Source organism: Dendrobates tinctorius, unplaced genomic scaffold (assembly GCF_039654945.1).
Source record: "Dendrobates tinctorius isolate UK_male_01 unplaced genomic scaffold, ASM3965494v1 ptg000016l, whole genome shotgun sequence".
Classification (NCBI taxonomy): Eukaryota; Metazoa; Chordata; class Amphibia; order Anura; family Dendrobatidae; genus Dendrobates; species Dendrobates tinctorius.
The window spans coordinates 39,733,636-39,756,332 of record NW_027361684.1 but is presented as its reverse complement, the minus strand read 5'-3'; positions in this window follow the sequence as shown (position 1 = coordinate 39,756,332).

The following is a 22,697-nucleotide window of genomic DNA, read 5'->3' as shown; positions in this document are numbered from 1 at the left end:
TTAATGAGAGCGAAGCTGTGGCCACCAATCGGTGTGGAGGGGCATGGAAAAGATAGCGCTGAAGGACGGATATTCAAAGTCTGAATCGTTACAATAGACAGTGTGTGACATGGACCCAACGATCGCCGTGGTCGTTAGTAACATCGCTGATCGCTGATGCGTCGTTATGGAGATCGGCCTGTATGACAGCTTACTAGCGATGCGCAAACGATCTTAGACAGATCGTATCATTGTCGGTATCGTTGATGCGTCGCTATGTGTAACGGTACCCTAAGGGTACCGTTACACGACGCATCAGTGATCCCGACAACGATACGACCTGGTAAGGATCGCTGGTACGTCGCTAAATGGTCCCTAGTAAGCTGTCAAACAGACAGATCTACTCAGCGATGCAGCAACCTCGGTGGTCGTTGGGACCTTGTCACACAGCAGCTATTCTGACTACTCCCGCCTACATCCCTGAGTTCTGAGTCACCAACGAGGTCGCTTGTCTGCGTCAAACACAAAAATGCATGCTGGCCAGCGGGATACCAGCCATCAAAAAAAATGGCCCAGGAAATTCGAGCACGATCAGCGAGATCGCAGCGGGGGGGCCAGTCGCCGGTATATGTCACATGTAGCGAGATCGCTGGCGAGGTCGCTGTTGCGTAACAAAATCTTTGACGTTTCAGGGATCTCGCTAACGATCTCGCTATGTGAGACGGGGCCTTTACATAGGTCTGTGTGCAATTTGATAAAACACCTGATAGCAATGTTATACGCTTGTGTGAGCGAGGCCTAATAATAATACTAGTATTTATCAGTCCCCAGTAGTGAGGGGAAATGTGCTTGAAAAAAGGGGGTCATATTATATAAGGTCGGATCATAATAAATGGGTTAAGCTGTTAAATAAGTGTGCAAAAAGAGATTGTACTACTAAGTAAGTGTGCACAATATGACAGTGCTAGTAAGTTCATAAAGTGAGTATTAGCACTGCGCAACAAATATCAGGGAAGTTCTTGTCCCCTGGGAAAATGTTATTGTATCTTATAGATTTTGATATGCTGAACACGAATATGTGCTCCAAAAGTCTGTATCACGTAAGGTTTTTAAGAAACAACAGTTTATAGTTTACATTATGACGTCCGAGACACTACATACATGAGCATTGATGTCAGTAGCAAAAGCAATTGTTCAAAAGTGTTTTGCAGACGACTTTCGTTTATAATCCGTATCAGATGCTTCTCGAATAAGATTCCAGCAATAGTCAGCCAGCATTGACGTACTCCACTTTCCCTGGTACCTTTTCTCCATCAGCGCAATGTCTTGATGAAATCTCTCATGGTGTTCATCGCTAACGACACCAACATTGGCTCCAAGTGAGTATTTAGAAAATGCATTTTTAGTGACAAATTGCATTTCATCAAATGATATGCTGCAAGCATGTTGTCCACGAGTTGTTCAAAGCTCGGTGCCCTGCTATGGCCAAGGAAGTTGAAGGTCACATCTTTAAGGCTAAGTATCCACGTTGCAGAAATGCTGCGGAAATGTCCGCAGCATTTCCGCAACTCCCCGCCGCGGGTAAAACGCATGAGTGCTTGACAAGTGTGACCAACTTTTTACTATTGATGCTACCTATGCAGCATCAATAGTAAAAGATAGAATATTAAAAATAATTTAAAAAAATACAGATATAATACCCTCCATCGGCCCCCGGAGCCATCCCGCCCCTTATTGGCGCTGCCGGCAACTTCCGCTCCCAGGGTCGCATTGCGCGAATGACCTCTGATGACGTGATTATTTTTAACAGGAATACGGTGCCCAGGGCCTGGAGGAGAATCTCCTCTCCTCCAGACCCTGGGTACCATCCGCACATGAAGCGCTCATTTCACACATGGTGGGCATAGCCACATATGTAAAGTGAGGGTTTCAATGCAATCCCATGGTAGCGGAATCGCCGCGATTCCGCATAAATAATGAACATCGTGCGGATTTTACCGCTATGCGATTCTGCAGCGGAAAAATCCGCAGCATGGGCACAGCAACTGCGGAATCCCATAAGATTGCATGGAGATGCATTTTATTAGCATTTTTAAGCGTTTCCGCTTCAGAAAAAACGTGGCGGAAATGCATAAGAAACGCAACGTGGGCACACAGCCTAAAGGCTCTCCATGCCACTTGTTCAGCACCTTGCAAAAGACCATCAAAGCTACTGTCATTCATTATATCTCTGATCTGTGGGCCAATTAAAATACCTTCTTTAATCTTTGCATCACTTATTCTTGGAAATTTCTGTCACAAGTAAGAAAAGGCTTCCGATTCTTCGTTCATTGCTTTGACAAAATTCTCCATAAGCCCAAGTTTAATATGCAGAGGGAGAAATATCTTTGCTGGATCAACGAGAGGATTATGTTTAACATTCTTCTGTCCAGTAACCAGGTTTTTGTGGAGTGGTCAGTCCTTTCTGAAATCGTGCATTTCTCGTGCAGGACTGTCCCACTCACAAATAAAACAGCAATACTTGGTATATCCAAGCTGCAGTCCAAGAAGAAGTGCAACAACTTTTAGGTCACCACATATGTTCCAGTTATAATTTCTATAATTAAGGTGGGTCAACAGTAACGCCATATTCTCATACATTTCTTTCATGTGTACGGCATGTCCGATAGGTATAGAAGGATAGATATTTTCGTTGTGTAGTAAAACAGCCTTCAGACTTAAAACTGATGAGTCAATGAACAGTCGCCATTCCTTCGGGTCATGTTCGCATCCAAAAGCACCAAACAACCCCAATACGTCGTTGCAAAAGGTTAAACTGTCGACATGGTTGAAAAATTGATTAAGGTCTTCTTGACGCCTGCAAAAAAAAGAAACTCTTGTTCCTGGTAATAAGAGATTCAGTTCTTGTAGCCTTGATCCAATAATTCTTTCTGCCTCTTTGACAATTTCAAATCTCAGACCAAGTCACTCAGATCAGCTTGACTGAACAGATGTGGATTAGATGTAGAAGGCTCAAAGTCTGGGTCTGAAGCAGTTTCATTTTCCACTGACATTGTTAGTTCATCTTCATCATCCTCCATTGTCCATACTTTGGGCGGCTTTGGAACACGAAGACTTTCATCATGTGGCACTGGTCTTAATGGCCTGTCACACTAAGCGATATCGCTAGCAATATCGCTATAACGTCACTGTTTTTTGTGACGTAGCAGCGATATTGCTAGCGATATTGCTATGTCTTATACTTACCTCCGACCGGCTCCCTGGCTGATTATCGCTGATCGCGCGAGAACGTCCTGGACCGTTTCTCATCGTCAGCTTCCTGCTGGGCTTCCTGTGGCGCCGACGAGCGACATGTGGACGCGGGCGGGATGACGTCTTCATCGCCTTGTCTGACAGGTAAGTAACGACCCCCGACCGCTGCTATGTCGCTGGTGAGATCTGCCTGTGTGGCAGCTCGCTAGCGACCACTTAGCGATGCACCAGCGATCCTGACCACGTCATATCGCTGGTCGGGATCGCTGGTGCATCGCTAAGTGTGACAGTACCTTTATGGTTGAAGGAAGATTAGGATCTTCTATTGATTTCTTGTTCTTTGCAGAATATCCTGTTACATTTGTAAGGCAGAAGTAGCAATCTGTTACATGATATCTCTGCTCTCTCCATATCATTGGGACAGCGAACAGCATTGAAGGTCGTGATGCATTCAGCCATGCTCTAAGTATGTCAGTATTGTCTTTTGATTCCTCCCCTGCCCAGGAGATGTGGTATGCTCCATACACGGTCAGCCGAATGATTCACTGCCCCTGATCGGAATTCGCATAAGTGCTTGCATATGTGTAGATCAGCGATTTATGTTATTTCAGTGGAAATGTCAGAATATACTGTTTCAGAAAAAGTTCATATATGAGTTTTTAGATTACAGTATAACAGAATATTATAATGTTTCGTATCATTTCTCAAAAACCTTACGTGATAGATTTTTTCATGCTGATTTCAGAAATGACTTCAGATTTTTCCTATCAGGAACACTCAAAATTGTCCGAGGGACAAAACCTTGGTAACACAGTAAAGTGTGGATAAAATGAAAATGCTAGTAAGTGTGCATAAAGTAAAAGTAATAGTAAGTTCATAAAGTGGGAGTACTACTAAATAAGTGTACATACAGTAAAAGTAATAGTAAGTGTCACCAGCGAGATGACAGCATATTGGTCTGTCCTGGTCTTGCCGGTGGAGGTGTCAGAATCGTGGATTATGCAAATATATGATTTTTTTATTTTCATTAAAATTTGTAGGGGTATCATACAGTTACTGTCGGGGACCCTGAAACAGTGTGGGGGTACTCATACATTATAGGAACTACTGTGGGGGCCATTAAACAGCATGGAAGCCCATTATACAGTTTGGAGCCAACTTTAGGGGTAGTCATACAGTGTGGGACTACTGTGGGGGCCATTATACAGTGTGAAAGCTAATGTCATGGGCTATTATATAGTTTGGCTACTGTAGGGGCAGTCATACAGTGTGGGACTACTGTGGGGGCCATTACACAGTGTGAAAGCTAATATGGCGGGCTATTATATAGTTTGGGGCCTACTGTGGGGGCAGTCATACAGTGTGGAACTACTGTGGGGGCAATTATACAGTGTGGGAACTAATGTGGGGGCCATTATACAGTTTGAGGGCTACTGTGGTGGTCATTATAAAGTGTGGGAACTACTGTGGGTGTCAATATACTGTGTTTTTGGGGATCAGTGGGAACATCATACTGTGCATTGTGGAGCTGGTGGCCCATCATATAGTGCATAGGGGAGCTGTGTGTCCACTATTCTGTGTATTGTGGCGCTGTGGGCCCACAATCTTGAGTATAGGAGAGTTGTAGGCCCATCATAGTGTGTATAGGGTCGCTGTACTTTGGGGAACCCAGTGGACATTACTAAATATTAATTGGGCACTTAAAGAGCATTATTATTATAGGTACACTCAGAGTATTGTAGGCTTCAGAGGGGCAAAATTTGGACACTGTTTTGGGCACAGGGCATTAATATTTTCTAGGGGCAATTTTACCATCTAGGGGGCACAAAGTAGGTAATATTACTATGAAAGGGGCACAGTGGTTGGCATTACTGTGGGGCACTAAGAGGAGATCTTTTATTGTGCCAAACAGCAGGTGCAGTAATAGGGTCACATATGGCAGCAGCGGCTCAGTATTGGGTATCAGTAGGATGAGGAGCTTGTGCAGGTTGGGGATAGATGGAGACGGTGTTGGAAATGTGAGGAGTCAAATGTCTTTGTTGTAATCTCTGCAGATGAGTCCTGGTTGGAAGACGTCATGTCGGCATGGGTCAGATGGAAAAGATGGGAATAGTGAATGACTCCATCAGAAAGAACGTCAGCTGTATGTTACCATCTATAACTGCATTGTAATTACATGTATGGTCTGCAGTACTGGTATCTAGTTCTACCAATGTTGGTCACTGTATGGCGGGAATATCGGTGTTTCCTTGCTCCGCGTTAGCAGGTGATTTAAGAACACCACATCTATGTGCTTGTCTGAAAGCATAGACAGTTTAAAAAAATAGCAGAAATGGAGTTCATTGAATTCTGTCCATGTCATTTCAGTCTATGACCCATTAGGTTTTTGTCATTTTCTTGGGGGATTCAGGTGTAACCTCCGAAGGCACTGCAGAAACACGATATGAACAAGGCATCATCTTCTTCACCCTGCAACAACTTCTGTGTCTCCTTGTCAACACACACGGTGATGATCACAATCATTCTCCCTGTAGTCTTTGGTAGTAGGGATGGGACCCAGAAGGTTACCTCAGATTATCCCAAACTAGTTGTTAAAATACCAGTTGATGAGAGAACCAGGGAGAAGAGAAACCACAAACAGGTCCTCCCTCTATTTAACTGTGTCCACATACCTTGGAAGTGGAATCAATTGAATAATCAAGTGCTAATATGGAGCATGGAAGGATTACAGCGTGGGAACATCCTGCTACTCTAAGCGCTCCCCCTGTAACTTAGGTGAGAGATCCAACGGTTTTGGACCCGTTACAGATAAGACAAGTCTGGCTTGCTTCTTCTCCTTACACTAGACTGTGGGCACGGTCCAGGAAGCATGAAAAATTTTTCAAGTCAGCTTGCTGTGGCTCGTCGGGGCCACGAAGATTACAAGCTTATGGCAGTAACTCGGCGGGGTTACAAAGTTTGCTGTGGATCGGCGGGGCCATGAAGATTACAGGCTTCTGGCGGTAACTCGGTGGGGTTACAAAGTTTGATGTGGATTGGCGGGGCCACAAAGATTTTAAGCATTTGGCTGTAACTCGTCGTCCGGAGCCGGACAGTGACGAGTGGCGTCCGGAGCCGGGCAGAGCCTGGCAGAGCGGTGCGGAGAGGAGCTGCAGTTTCAGCGGTCGCAGCAAGAGGGTTTCAGCAGGAGCTGTGGCAATGCCAGTGGGAGCTGATGAGGTGTCATAATGACATTTAGTGTTCCAGGTCGTACAAACTCTTAAAGGGCCAGTGCAAACCCAGAGACATATTGGTGTACTGTGCCAACTGGGGCCTGAGAGTACCATGGGGGAGTTCACGGGGTGTACCCCAGAGAGGGGGTGGTGTCCCTAAAAGGGGTGGTGTCCCAAAAGGGAGCAGTGACCCAAACAGGGATGATTGCCTAAAAAGGGGTGGAGTCCCAAAAGGGGGCAATAACCCAAACAGGGGTGGTTGCCAAAAAAGGGGTGGAGTCCAAAAGGGGGCAGTATCCCAAAAGGGAGTAGTTTCCCCAAAAGGGGCGGAGTCCCAAAAGGGGGCAGTAACCCAAATAGGGGTGGTGGCAAAAAAAGAGGCAGCTGCGAATGCGCCATTGGAGTGTCCATGCTATGCTCTGGATTGCTCGGCCAACAAGGCGTCATGACAGTGTCCCTTCTGGCTAGATTGGGAAAGTGTGATGGGACTGATAGACCTGGGGAGTGGAGTGTCTGTACTGAGGACCCCTTCTGGACGTTCTGTGTCACCTGGAACGAGATCAAGAGTAAATGGCCCCGGTGGGGACGTTAAAGAACGTTTGACAGCCTACCTCTACATTAATGTGACTGAGGGGTCCACATACCACGAAGTGATGGTAGTCCCGGACTACTTACTGTATACTATGGTAATAGGGTGGGACTTGGAAGCCCTGTGTGACTGGTGGGTAAAAGGAAAAGTGTCTATAGAGATAATCTGTATAGGATGTAAAAATATGGAGAATGTGCCCCCTAGAGTTGCCAATCCTAAGTTATGCATGACCAAAGGAAATGGTGGACGGGCCCAGCTTAGTGACATGACGGTGGCCGCCATACCAGAAAGTATGGCCATTAGAAGGGGGGACTGCTGGTTCCAGGATGACCGATCGGGTGGTGGTGACTCCCATTCAGACGGTGACACAAGCGGAAAAGAGTGCGGTAGCGCTGACTCGGGTACAAATGGCAAGTCTTCCTCCCGTCACCAGAGACGAAAAGGGCGCAAAGGGGCTGAACAAGTTGCACCCTATGAGGTTATCAATAAAGAAAAAACAGAGACTTGTGCTTTTATACAGGATGTTAGTACTCTTCTAGACACTGAAGAGGTTGGGAAGGAAAGTGACATGTCATTGCCCGTAGCCACCGCTGGGGCTGAGTACAATGTTGAGCTGTCAGAAAAACAGACACAGTGGAACGACAGTGCTCCACAAGGTGAAGGCTTTAGAGAACATGAGGCTGAAGATCTTGAGAGGGTGGAGTTCTCTGAAGTTCCGGAGAGACGAGAGGTACCTAATGCTGGCCGGGCAGAGCCTCATGAGAGGTTGAAGGTGTCGAGCAGGAAAGTCGCCAACTCCGCACCGCTAGGTCAGGTGCATCGCCTGGAGTCTGAGCTCTTGGGAGTCAAAGCTCAGATTGGTGAGAAGGAAGTGCAAGAACAGAAGCGGTGGAAAATGCGGTTTTGGAATCTGGGAGTGAGAACAGTGATTCTGCAGAGAGCCCAGCAGAGACCCTAGAGGCAGTTGAAGGTGATAAACGGAAGACCCCAGAAAAAGTGGAACTTGTGGATGAAGAAACAGGTAGAACTCTGAAGCGGCAGAGTGTGGGTGGGCATGATGGTCCATCTGAAAATTTGATTAAAGAAGTTATGGTGCCACACATGCTGGCCAAAAGAGAACAGGATCACTAAATATCGATGCTTAAAGAGATTGTGAAAGAGCATGTCGAACGAGAAAGAGTCCTGAGACAGGCGGCTGAGAGCAGAGTAGATGAGATGGAGAAGGAAGTCTCTGAGTTCAGCGGTCACCTGTTAACGTGTCAAACCTAGAACAAGGCCATATTGGAAGATATGGAGGTGCTGAGAGAAGCATTCAGAGGTCTTCTGCAAGAGAAGAAGTTGGTGGTCGCAGACTTACAGCAGCAGTGCCAGTGTGGTAATGAGGAGGAGCTGAAAATGCCCATCTTGGCGAAGGGTCTTGCAGAAGATAAAGCTCAGGGAGAGTTTACGCTAAGAGCTGAACAAGACAGTCACCTGGTCGTGACAAAAGACATGATGGGAATATCCAAGGCAAAGCAGGTGCCATCCGTTCATGAAGAGAGTGAGACCTCGCTCTTCAAGTGTGTGATAGAAGTACCCGAAGACGTATGAGAGGCATGTGAGAGGGAGGCTGTGCATGAGGCTTTCAGAAAGGCAGTAGAAGCATGTAGTGTGAACTGGGCACCAGAGACGTGATACTGTCGACTAAGGAAGTTGTAGGAGGCAAGGCCTCCGCCGAGTACCCGGGCCGGAACCGAGGAGACCATCTTCCAGGTTCCTGGGGTATCTGTTTCCAGGGAGCAGAGCTAGGGGATGGACTGCTGAGACTGACAGGGCAGTTGGGGGAGGAGTCCAGAGAAGAGGGGCGGAGAAGGCCAGACTGTGTGAGTAAGCAGAACGAGGGAGAAGGAGGTGGAGACTTGGGGAGGGTCAGAGAGAGAGAGCCATGAGCAGCTTCCAGAGAGGAAAACAGTGACAGGAGAGAGACTCTCGGTGGACCGCAGGGAGACGGCGCCGAGCTTACCGACAAAAGAAGACTGCTGCCTCACTCCAGCTCTCGGCTGCGGCCTATTCACAGCCGTCCGTGTCCGACGCCGCCTCACTCCATCTCGCGGCTGCGGCCTACTCACAGCCGTCTGCGGCCGACGCCGCCTCACTCCAGCTCGCGGCTGTGGCCTCCTCGCTGCTGCCCGCAGCCATCGCCGCTTCACTCCTGACCACGGCGATGACTCCTCCTTTGCCACCCGCAGCTGCCACCGCCCCACACCAATCTGTGGTAGAGACTGGGCCTGTGCCCGCTGCGGATCTTCCAGTGCGGCCTCAGACTGCGCCTGTGGCCTATCAACAGGGCCGGCGTTAGGGGCAGGCAGACCAGGCAGCTGCCTAGGGCCCCCGCTCCCCCAGGGGCCCCCAGCTAGCAGCACATCACACAGCTGCTATAGGGCCCCTTGAAGCAGGGGGCCCGCTTCCCCCAGTGCCGACTCCCCCCGCCGCCGCATTGAACTATACCGGCGACTGCCAGTACAGTTCAAAGCAATAATGGAGGAGAGAGTGTCAGCCAACGCTCCCTCTCCCATCATTCCCCGCTCTGCCACTGACACAGCGGGTGCGCGATGACATCATCGCACTCTCACTGTGTGCCAGCAGAGCAGGAGACAGGAGCAGCCAGCAGCGCGGGCACAAGGAGAAGGTGAGAATATTTTTTTGTTTTTTTTTTAATATATCAGTGTGAGTACTGGACTGTGGGGCCATTCTGGGGGGGAGCGGCTATATGCTATGCTGGGCTATACTCTGTGCTGGGCTATATACTATGGTGGCATTGCTGGGCTTTATACCATGCTGGGCTGTATACTGTGCTGGGCTATATACTATTGTGGCATTGGTGGGCTGTATACTATGCTGGGCTATAAACCATGCTGGGCTGTATACCATGCTGGACTGTATACTATGGTGGGCTATATACCATGCTGGGCTGTATACTATGGTGGGCTATATACTATGCTGGGCTATATACTATGCTGGGCTATATACAATGCTGGGCTGTATACTGTGCTGGGCTATATACCATGCTGGGCTGTATACTGTGCTGGGCTATATACTATGCTGGGCTGTATACTGTGCTAGGCTGTATACTGTGCTGGGCTATATACAATGCTGGGCTGTATACTATGCTGGGCTGTATACTATGCTGGGCTGTATACTATGCTGGGCTATATACTGTGCTGGGCTATATACTGTGCTGGGCTCTATACTATGCTAGGCTGTATACTGTGCTGGGCTATATACTATGCTGGGCTGTATACTATGCTGGGCTCTATACTATGCTGGGCTCTATACTGTGCTGGGCTATATACTATGCTGGGCTATATACAATGCTGGGCTGTATACTGTGCTGGGCTATATACCATGCTGGGCTGTATACTGTGCTGGGCTATATACTATGCTGGGCTGTATACTGTGCTAGGCTGTATACTGTGCTGGGCTATATACTATGCTGGGCTGTATACTATGCTGGGCTGTATACTATGCTGGGCTATATACTGTGCTGGGCTATATACTGTGCTGGGCTATATACTGTGCTGGGCTCTATACTATGCTAGGCTGTATACTGTGCTGGGCTATATACTATGCTGGGCTCTATACTATGCTGGGCTCTATACTGTGCTGGGCTCTATACTGTGCTGGGCTATATACTATGCGGGGCTGTATACTGTGCTGGGCTGTATACTATGCTGGGCTGTATACTGTGCTGGGCTATATATCATGTGGTGCTTGGCTATATACCATGTGGTGCTGGGCTACATACCATGCTGGTCTATATACCATGGTGGGCTGTGCTATATACCATGTGGTACTGTGCTATATACCATGGTGGGCTGTTCTATATACCATGGTGGTGCTGTGCTTTATACTATGCAGCTGAGTTATATACCAAGGGGGTACATTTTACATTATATTCTATGGGGAGGTGGGCAGTATTTTATTCTATTTGGGGCTACATTATATTCTGTGGGGGGCTGTATTATATTTATTATATTCTATGGGCGGTGATTGCATCATACTCTATGAGGGGGCTACATTATACTATATGAGGAGGCTACATTGTATTCTATGGGGGGCGGCATTATCTGTGGGGGCTAGATTATATTGTATGGGGGCTTTATTATATTCTATGGGGGCTGCATTATACTATATGAGAAGGGCTACATTATACTATATAAGGGGCTGCATTATACTCTATGAGGGGGTTGCCATATATTCTATGGAGGGGCTGCATTATATTCTATGGGGGGTTACATTATATTCTGTGGAATAGCTTCATTATACTCTGAGGGGTAGCTGCATTATGCTCTAAGGGGTGGCTGCATTATACTATAAGAGGGGGGGCTGCATTATATTCTATGGGGAGTACATTATATTGTATGGCGGGGCTGCATTATACTCTGTGGGGTGGCTGCATTATGCTCTATGTGGGCTGCATTATACTGTATTGAGGACTATGGGGAATACATTATATGATGAACTATGGTGTGCATTATACTATGGGAAGTGAATTGTACTACATGGATGACTATGGCGGTGCATTATACTATATGGAGCACAATGAGGAGTGTATTATACTATATGGTGGACTGAGCAGTGTATTTTAATATATGGAGGACTATGGGGAGTGTATTATACTATATGGAGAACTAAGTGTATTTTAATGGAGGGCTATGAGGAGTGTATTATACTATATTGAGGACTATGGGGAGTGTATTATACTATATGGAGGACTGAGGAGTGTATTATACTATATGGAGGACTATGGAGTACATTATATTATATGGAGGACTATAGGGAGTGTATTATAAAATATGGAGGACTATGGGGAGTGAATTATGCAATATGGAGAACTGAGGAGTTTATTATACTATATGGAGGACTATGGGGCAGATTATATTATATGGAGGACTATGGGGTGTAAACTGTAGATGTGCTGCTGATAACATGATACTGTATGGTGATTTGTTAGTGATCCATTAGTGATTGTTCTGTCCCCATCATTCTTTCTCAGACGGTGGAAAGAGGCCGGGAAACAAGTGTTGAACGACTTCAATATTGTCGATCACACTCATTTAGCGGCCTGAACTCAGCGTATATAAATACAACCGAAATGCTTCTGGGTGATGTCCAATATGTTAGCTTTTGGGGCCCCATTTTAATCTTTGCCTAGGGCCCCACTTTGCCTAAAACCGGCCCTGCCTATCAAACGCCACTTATCACCGCCGCTGCCAGTCCCTGTCAGGGAGTTGCGGCCTCCCCTCTCCCACTCCCAGTCGGTATCCCGCTGCCTCCGCTGGGGGACATCCCGCCAAAGAACTCTCCGCGGGCCTGTTGTGCCCCTACTCCTCCTGGGCGTCGGAACGCCTGAAGACTACGCCAGATCTTCAGCGGCTGGGCCCAGTGGCTGCGACGCAGACACACCGTGGAACAGAACGCTGAGGGACGTCAGGACAGATAAGTGATACATAGTAACTAGTGTTGAGCGATACCGTTCGATACCCAAAAATATCGTATCGGATGGTATCGCCCGATACGAAAAAAATATCGGGTATCACCGATTCCGATACCGGAAGTCAATGGGACTTCCGGTATCGGAATTAAAAAAAGGCCTTTATTTCCTTGTTGGCTAATTCTACATAATTGAAAACAAATAAGAATCATGTAGAATGTATTGTGGGAGGTTTATTCAAATCACATGGCATAGCATTAATTCCAATTTTTTTTTTCAAGACGTTCGGAGTTAAAAAGATATTGACTATGTTAACTTTTTTATATTTAGTCAGATATGTATGTTTCGCAACTTCCATGCTCTTCACCTTCTTTTGTACTTCTCCCACACTTTCTCCTTCATGATCCGCAGCAGTAGCATTTTTTTCATCAACTTTTTCTTCACCTTATTCATCATCTTCTTCTTCTTCACCTTCTTCCCATTAATTTTTTTTTCCATTCTTCATATTCTTCTTATTCAGCTATTATTAATTTTCATATGCTATTTCTTCATCTTCTTCCTATTCTTCTTTTTCTTCATTTTCTTATGGTGACAGGCATTCCTGTAGTACTTATCTATAAAAGTTATAAGATTACACCTTACGTTCTGCCTGTCACAAAAGATTTACAACAGGATTTGTCCGCGTTCAGTTTGGCCTGCAGCAGCAGGCATTTTCCAGGGGCACCACGAGGAGGAACGGACTCACCCCCATTTACTGCTTAGTCTTCTTCTGCTTATAATTTTGATTTCTTCTATGCTGATTTTTTGTCTTATGCTTAATGTTCTTCTGCTTTCTGTTCTTCTGCTTTTGCTTCTTCTGCTTCTTGTTCTTCTGTCTTTTGTTCTGTATCTTGGTGGTTGTCTTCATGTTCTTTGTCCTCTTGGTCTTATTATTTAGGGTCATATTTCTGATCTTCTTTGGTGTGGTCTTCAGGGTCGTCATCATCAGGGTCATCGTCATGGAGATCAATAAGGATTACCAAAGACAATTTCAAAAAGCTTGATCTTGGAAATGTAGCAGAAGGTACAAGAAGGCTGAGAAACTGGCGAGAACCAGCAGACAGTGCTGGCACCCGGATGGATAGCAGAAGGAACAAGAGCCAATGGCACTACCGAGGACCAACTGACGGTGCTGGACCACGGTTACTAAGCAGAAGGTACCTGTGCTAAAAAGCACTACCAAGGACCAGCTGACGGTGCTGGACCTCGGATACCGAGATGGAGGCACCTAGGCCAAAGGCTGTGGCGAGAACCAGCAGAAAGTGCTGGCACCCGGATGGGTAGCAGAAGGAACAAGAGCCAATGGCACTACCGAGGACCAACTGACGGTGCTGGACCACGGTTACTAAGCAGAAGGTACCTGTGCTAAAAAGCACTACCAAGGACCAGCTGACGGTGCTGGACCTCGGATACCGAGATGGAGGCACCTAGGCCAAAGGCTCTGGCGAGAACCAGCAGACAGTGCTGGAACCCGGGTGGGTAGCAGAAGGTACCCATTGAAAGCAAAGTAGCCAGGCCGCAAGCCGGCCGCAGTTACCGAAACCCACAGTCCTACAGGGGGTCCATGTCCCATTGGCACTACGGATCCAGCCTTCAGTGCCAGTTCCCGCAGCCCACATAGGAGTCACCTAAACTGCAGGCACCGTAGAGTCGGCTAACCCGGCCGCAAGACGACAGGACAACGGATTGGTGGCATAGTGACCTTGACACTACCCGGAAACAGCAGGCGTGCTGGAACCAGGCTGGGCAACAGGGAGTCCCCGTGCCAAAGACACTGCCGAGAACCAGCTGACGGTGCTGGAACCCAGATGGGTAGCAAAAGCTACAAGAGCCAATGGCACTACCGAGGAACAGCTGACGGTGCTGGACCACGGTTACTAGGCAGGAGGTACCTGTGCTAGAAAGCACTACCAAGGACCAGCTGACGGTGCTGGACCTCGGATACCGAGATGGAGGCACCTAGGCCAAAGGCTCTGGCGAGAGCCAGCAGACAGTGCTGGAACCCGGGTGGGTAGCAGAAGGTACCCATTGAAAGCAAAGTAGCCAGGCCGCAAGCCGGCCGCAGTTACCGAAACCCACAGTCCTACAGGGGGTCCATGTCCCATTGGCACTACGGATCCAGCCTTCAGTGCCAGTTCCCGCAGCCCACATAGGAGTCACCTAAACTGCAGGCACCGTAGAGTCGGCTAACCCGGCCGCAAGACGACAGGACAACGGATTGGTGGCATAGTGACCTTGACACTACCCGGAAACAGCAGGCGTGCTGGAACCAGGCTGGGCAACAGGGAGTCCACGTGCCAAAGACACTGCCGAGAACCAGCTGACGGTGCTGGAACCCAGATGGGTAGCAAAAGCTACAAGAGCCAATGGCACTACCGAGGAACAGCTGACGGTGCTGGACCACGGTTACTAGGCAGGAGGTACCTGTGCTAGAAAGCACTACCAAGGACCAGCTGACGGTGCTGGACCTCGGATACCGAGATGGAGGCAACTAGGCCAAAGGCTCTGGCGAGAGCCAGCAGACAGTGCTGGAACCCGGGTGGGTAGCAGAAGGTACCCATTGAAAGCAAAGTAGCCAGGCCGCAAGCCGGCCGCAGTTACCGAAACCCACAGTCCTACAGGGGGTCCATGTCCCATTGGCACTACGGATCCAGCCTTCAGTGCCAGTTCCCGCAGCCCACATAGGAGTCACCTAAACTGCAGGCACCGTAGAGTCGGCTAACCCGGCCGCAAAACGACAGGACAACGGATTGGTGGCATAGTGACCTTGACACTACCCGGAAACAGCAGGCGTGCTGGAACCAGGCTGGGCAACAGGGAGTCCCCGTGCCAAAGACACTGCAGAGAACCAGCTGACGGTGCTGGAACCCAGATGGGTAGCAAAAGCTACAAGAGCCAATGGCACTACCGAGGAACAGCTGACGGTGCTGGACCACGGTTACTAGGCAGGAGGTACCTGTGCTAGAAAGCACTACCAAGGACCAACTGACGGTGCTGGACCACGGTTACTAAGCAGAAGGTACCTGTGCTAAAAAGCACTACCAAGGACGAGCTGACGGTGCTGGACCTCGGATACCGAGATGGAGGCACCTAGGCCAAAGGCTCTGGCGAGAACCAGCTGATGGTGCTGGCACCCGGGTGGGTAGCAGAAGGTACCCATCCAAAGCAAAGTAGCCAGGCCGCAAGCCGGCCGCAGTTACCGAAACCCACAGTCCTACAGGGGGTCCATGTCCCATTGGCACTACGGATCCAGCCTTCAGTGCCAGTTCCCGCAGCCCACATAGGAGTCACCTAAACTGCAGGCACCGTAGAGTCGGCTAACCCGGCCGCAAGACGACAGGACAACGGATTGGTGGCATAGTGACCTTGACACTACCCGGAAACAGCAGGCGTGCTGGAACCAGGCTGGGCAACAGGGAGTCCCCGTGCCAAAGACACTGCCGAGAACCAGCTGACGGTGCTGGAACCCAGATGGATAGCAAAAGCTACAAGAGCCAATGGCACTACCGAGGAACAGCTGACGGTGCTGGACCACGGTTACTAGGCAGGAGATACCTGTGCTAGAAAGCACTACCAAGGACCAGCTGACGGTGCTGGACCTCGGATACCGAGATGGAGGCACCTAGGCCAAAGGCTCTGGCGAGAACCAGCTGACAGTGCTGGCACCCGGGTGGGTAGCAGAAGGTACCCATCCAAAGCAAAGTAGCCAGGCCGCAGTTACCGAAACCCACAGTCCTACAGGGGGTCCGTGTCCCATTGGCACTACGGATCCAGCCTTCAGTGCCAGTTCCCGCAGCCCACATAGGAGTCACCTAAACTGCAGGCACCGTAGAGTCGGCTAACCCGGCCGCAAGACGACAGGACAATGGATTGGTGGCATAGTGACCTTGACACTACCCGGAAACAGCTGGCGTGCGGAAAACAGGCTGGGCAACAGGGAGTACCCGTGCCATAGACACTGCCGAGCACCAACTGGCGTTGTTGGAACCCAGGGACAATCATGGTGAAGGCCGAGGCCTACTTGGTGGTAGTTTTAGATTGTTTGTAGGCTACAACAGACTGTCAACGTGCTCCAATTAGGCATCTGTCTCCACTCTGTTTCCAGGATTTCACGTGACCACCAACACTGCCAGTTTATGCATACAGTAGCCGTCTGCCCAATCCACACGTGTTCCTGTGTTACTGGGGTTCTGTAATGTCAGCAGATCCCCTGATGTGTGTCTGCCAATGTCTCCTGCTCTGTCCACATTCCCACCACTTGCAGTGGGAAGGTGGACAGCGCAGGAGACAGTGGCGGACACACATTGGGGGATCAGCTCACATAACAGAACACCAGGAACACAGGAACAAGTGTGGAATGCGTGGACGGCAACTGTGAGCAGGAACTGGCGGTGTTGGAGGTCAGGGGAAATACTAGAGACAGAGTGGAGACAGAGGCCAAATCAGAGAATGTTTAAATCTGAAGTAGTTCCAATTTGGAGTAAGCAGCACTTTGCCCTCCACACAGCAGGGGATCAGCTGACGTTACCGACCCCCACTTTCACATGAACGAGTGTTTTTTTCTGTGTGGACAGCACTTCCGAGCACCAACTGGCGTTGTTGGAGCCCAGGGACAATCATGGAGCAGGCCGAGGCCTACTAGGAGCCAGGTGTAAATCGGAGGTATTTTGACTTTGGAGGCAGCAGGAGAGTTTGCCGTAAACACAGCAGGGGATCAGCAGACGTTACCGAACCCCACTTTCACATGAACAAGTGTGTTTTTCTGTGTGGACAGCACTTCCGAGCACCAACTGGCGTTGTTGGAGCCCAGGGACAATCATGGTTCAGGCCGAGGCCTACTAGGAGCCAGGTGTAAAGCGGAGGTATTTTGACTTTGGAGGGAGCAGGACACTTTGCCCTCCACACAGTAGGGGATCAGCAGACGTTACCAAACCCCACTTTGACATGAACAAGTGTGTTTTTCTGTGTGGACAGCACTTCCGAGCACCAACTGGCGTTGTTGGAGCCCAGGGACAATCAGGGTGCTGGCCGAGGCCTACTTGGTGGCAGTTTTACATTGTTTATAGGCTACAACAGACTGTCATAGAATCATAGAATCGTAGAGTTGGAAGGGACCTCCTGGGCTATCTGGTCCAACCCCCTGCTCAAAGCAGGATTCGCTAAATCATCCCAGTCAGATGTCTGTCCAGCCTCTGTTTGAAGACTTCCATTGGAGGAGAACTCACCACTTCTCGTGGCAGCCTGTTCCACTCATTGATCACTCTAACTGTCAAAAAGTTTTTTCTAATATCTAATCTGTGTCTCCTCCCATTCAGTTTCATCCCATTGCTTCTAGTCTTTCCTTGTGCAAATGAGAATAAAGTTGATCCTTCTACAATGTGACAGCCCTTTAGATATTTGTAGACAGCTATTAAGTCTCCTCTCAGTCTTCTCTTTTGCAAACTAAACATTCCCAAATCCTGCAACCTTTCCTCATAAGACAGGGTTTGCAGACCGGTCACCATTCTGGTCGCTCTTTTCTGAACTTGCTCCAGTTTGTTGATGTCTTTTTTAAAATGTGGTGCCCAAAACTGGACACAATATTCCAGATGAGGTCTGACCAAAGAGGAGTAGACTTCACGTGATCTAGACTGTATGCTTCTGTTAATACATCCTAGAATTGCATTTGCCTTTTTTGCTGCTGCATCACACTGTTGACTCATATTCAGTCTGTGATCTATTAGTATACCCAAGTCTTTTTCACATGTGCTGTCACTTAGCCCTATTCCTCCCATTCTATATATGCTTTTTTCATTTTTATTGCCCAGATGTAGTACTTTGCATTTCTCCCTGTTAAAAACCATTCTGTTAGTTGCTGCCCACTTCTCCAGTTTATTTAAATCTTTTTGAATCCTCTCTCTCTCTTCTCTAGTATTAGCTATCCCTCCTAGCTTTGTGTCATCAGCAAATTTAATCAGTTTACCCTCAATTCCTTCATCTAAATCGTTGATAAAGATGTTGAACAATACAGGGCCCAGGACAGAGCCCTGTGGTACCCCACTTGAGACATTCTTCCAACTGGAAGTGCAGCCATTTACGACCACTCTTTGGGTCCGATCACTAAGCCAGTTATGAATCCACCTAACAGTTGCCTTGTCCATTCCATACTTAGTCAGTTTTTCAATAAGGATTGTATGAGAGACTTTGTCAAATGCTTTGCTGAAGTCAAGATATACTATATCTACAGCATTTCCTTGATCCACCCAATCAGTGATACCATCATAGAAGGAAATTAAGTTAGTCTGACATGACTTATTAGTTACAAACCCATGCTGACTCTGTTTAATCACTTCATTCTTATCCAGGTATTTACATACATGTTGTTTAATAATTTGTTCAAAGATCTTTCCTGGTATAGAAGTCAGACTCACCGGCCTATAGTTGCCTGGGTCCACCTTCTTCCCCTTTTTGCAGATAGGAACAACATTTGCTCTTCTCCAGTCTTCTGGCACTTCTCCTGTTCTCCAAGAATTTTCAAAGATTATGGAGAGGGGTTCAAAAATTTCTTCTGCTATCTCCTTCAGTACTCTGGGGTGTAATTCATCTGGACCTGGAGACTTGAATTCATTTAGGTTAGCTAAGTGTTTCCTCACTATCTTTCTGTTTATAGATATCCTGGATTCTTCTATTCCCTTAATAGGACAGTGAAGAACAGTTGATGTTACATTTCCTTTCTGAGAGAAAACAGATGCAAAATAGGAATTTAAAAGTTCAGCCTTCTCAACATCCTGTCTTACCATTTCATAATTTTCATCCTGTAAAAATCCTATTGCATCTTTGACTTTTCTTTTACTTTTGACATATCCCCAAAATCCTTTATTATTGCTTTTGACATCTCTTGCAAGCCTCAATTCATTTTCAGCTTTAGCTAATCTGATTTGTGCCCTTCAGGTTCTGCAGAAAGCATTATATTCTTCTTTAGATATGCCTCCCTCTTTCCATTTTATAAACAATTTTTTCTTCCTTTTTAGCATGTGCTTAAGTTCTGTGTTCATCCATCCTGGTTTCCTTAAATGCTTCCTATTCTTCCCTCTTTTCGGAATTGTTAACAACTGTGCTTTGAGAATTTCATTTTTCAAGATTTCCCATCCTTCCTGGACATTTTTGTCTTTAAGGATATCCAGCCATTGGATCCCTCCAATTCTCTTTCTGAATCCCTTAAAATCTGCCTTTCTGAAATCTAACCTTGACGTCTGAGTCTTCACAGGTCTTCCGCCTCTAGTTATCCAAAATTCTAAAATAGCATGGTCGCTACCTCCTAGGGTCCCAGCCACTTTTACCTCCTCAACCATTTCCTCCCTGTTTATAAGGATTAGATCCAAGGTAGCAGTTCCCCTTGTTTTCTCCCTTACCTTTTGGAAGATAAAGTTGTCAGCAAGAGAGGATAAGAATTTCCTTGACCTGTTAGTTTTGCCTGAGAGAGATTCCCAACAAATGTCTGGATAGTTGAAATCTCCCATGACAACTATGTCATATTTTTTGGAGAACTTGGCCATTTGATGCATAAAGAGTTCATCCATATCCTCAGCTTGCACAGGCGGTCTGTAGTAAATGCCTACAATGGTGTCCTTTCCATTGTTCTGTCCTTGTATTCTTACCCAAACAGTTTCCACAGAACTCCCAGTCTCTGAAGCTTCAATCTCTGTGCAGGTATACGCGTTTCTAACATACAATGCGACACCCCCTCCTCGTTTATCAAGTCTGTTTCTTGCAAATAAGTTGTATCCTTCTAGTCTTGTATTCCAATCATGTGTATTGTCCCACCAAGTTTCAGTGATTCCAATGACATCATATTTCTTTTCCTGTGTTAGTAGTTCCAATTCTCCTTGTTTGTTGCCCATGCTTTGTGCATTAGTATAGAAACACTTTAGTTTGTGATTGGTTTCGCTTTCTCCAATATTTTTATTAATTAGATTCTTTCGTCTTTGTTCTTCCTTTCCACTTCTAATAGCAGAGTTCTCAATAGCATTTGTCAGGTGTATGGCTTTTTCTGGTCTTTTGCTTCCCTTCCCATGTTGTTCTAGTTTAAAGCTCTCCTTACAAGTGTAGCAAGGCGACTTCCAAATACATGCTTTCCAGTCTTCGTAAGGTGCACCCCATCTCTAGCAAGTAGTCCATCGTATAAGTAGTTCACTCCGTGATCCAGAAATCCAAATCGTTGCTGACGGCACCATCGACGTAGCCAGTTGTTCACCTGCAGAATCTTATTCCACCTCCTTGTTCCATGGCCATCCACTGGGAGGATGGAAGAGAAGACCACCTGCGCTCCCAGTTCTTTCACTTTCTTGCCTAAGTCTTCAAAGTCTCTGCAGATGGTTTCCAGGGCGTTTCTTGTGGTGTCATTTGTCCCCACATGTAGTAGCAGGAATGGGTAGTCATCTGTAGGTCTGAAGAGTCCTGATATCCTGTCAGACACATCTTTAATTTTTGCACCTGGAAGACAGCACATTTCTCTTGAAGTTATATCCGGTCTGCAGATAGCGGCCTCTGTTCCTCTCAACAGGGAATCCCCCATGACCACCACTCTCCGTTTCTTCTTCACAACATTTTTCTTTCTCCATCTAGGAGGACTCTGAAGGCGTACAAGGTTGCTGTTTGTTGGCAAAGTCTTAACCTGATGTATTTCTTCATCGTTTTCCTGCGTGAGAGCCTGGTACTGGTTTCTGAGCAGTATGGGTGCTGACTGCCTCCTGATCCTCCTGCTTCTCTGGGTCACATGTCTCCATTCCTCTATTTCTTCAGGTGCACTTCGAATTTCTTCTCTTTCTGTAACATGAAGAGATAATTCTGCTCTGTCCAAGAACTCTTCATCTTCCTTAATGATCCTCAACGTAGCTAACCTCTCTTCGAGATTTTGCAACTTTTCCTCCAACAGGGACACAAGCTTGCATTTGTGGCATGTGAAGTTTGGCTTTTCCACTGGTAAATGTGTGAACATGTAGCAAGAAATGCAGCTCACCAAATGACTCCTGGCCTCTTCCATCTTGAGATTTCTTAAAAACGATGAAAGATGTGCCAAAATTCGCGCGCCGACAGGCGCACGGTTTTCCCGATTTCCTCTTTTCAGCTGCAACAGCCAAAACCCAGTGATCGTTGAGCTCGCGGAGACTCTTCACTTATCCCAGAAGGCACTGGGAATATGCAAATGATCTCCTCAAGACTCTTCCCCTGGTTTTCCGATTTCCTCTTTTCAGCTGCAACGGCCAAAACCCAGTGATCGTTGAGCTCGCGGAGACTCTTCACTTATCCCAGAAGGCACTGGGAATATGCAAATGATCTCCTCAAGACTCTTCCCCTGGTTTTCCAATTTCCTCTTTTCAGCTGCAACGGCCAAAACCCAGTGATCGTTGAGCTCGCGGAGACTCTTCACTTATCCCAGAAGGCACTGGGAATATGCAAATGATCTCCTCAAGACTCTTCTGGTTTTGTCAACGTGCTCCAATTAGGCATCTGTCTCCACTCTGTTTCCAGGATTTCACGTGACCACCAACACCGCCAGTTTATGCGTACAGTAGCGGTCTGCCCAATCCACACGTGTTCCTGTGTTACTGGGGTTCTGTAATGTCAGCAGATCCCCTGATGTGTGTCTGCCACTGTCTCCTGCTCTGTCCACATTCCCACCGCTTGCAGTGGGAAGGTGGACAGCGCAGGAGACAGTGTCGGACACACATTGGGGGATCTGCTCACGTAACAGAACACCAGGAACACAGGAACAAGTGTGGAATGCGTGGATGGCAACTGTGAGCAGGAACTGGCGGTGTTGGAGGTCGGGGGAAATACTAGAGACAGAGTGGAGACAGAGGCCAAATCAGAGAATGTTTAAATCTGAAGTAGTTACAATTTGGAGGCAGCAGCAGTTTGCCCTCCGCACAGCAGGGGATCAGCTGGCGTTACTGAACCTCACTTTCACATGAACAAGTGTGTTTTTCTGTGTGGACAGCACTTCCGAGCACCAACTAGCGTTGTTGGAACCCAGGGACAATCATGGTGCAGGCCGAGGCCTACTAGGAGCCAGGTGTAAAGCTGAGGTATTTTGACTTTGGAGGGAGCAGGACCCTTTGCCCTCCACACAACAGGGGATCAGCTTACGTTACTGACCCCCACTTTCACATGA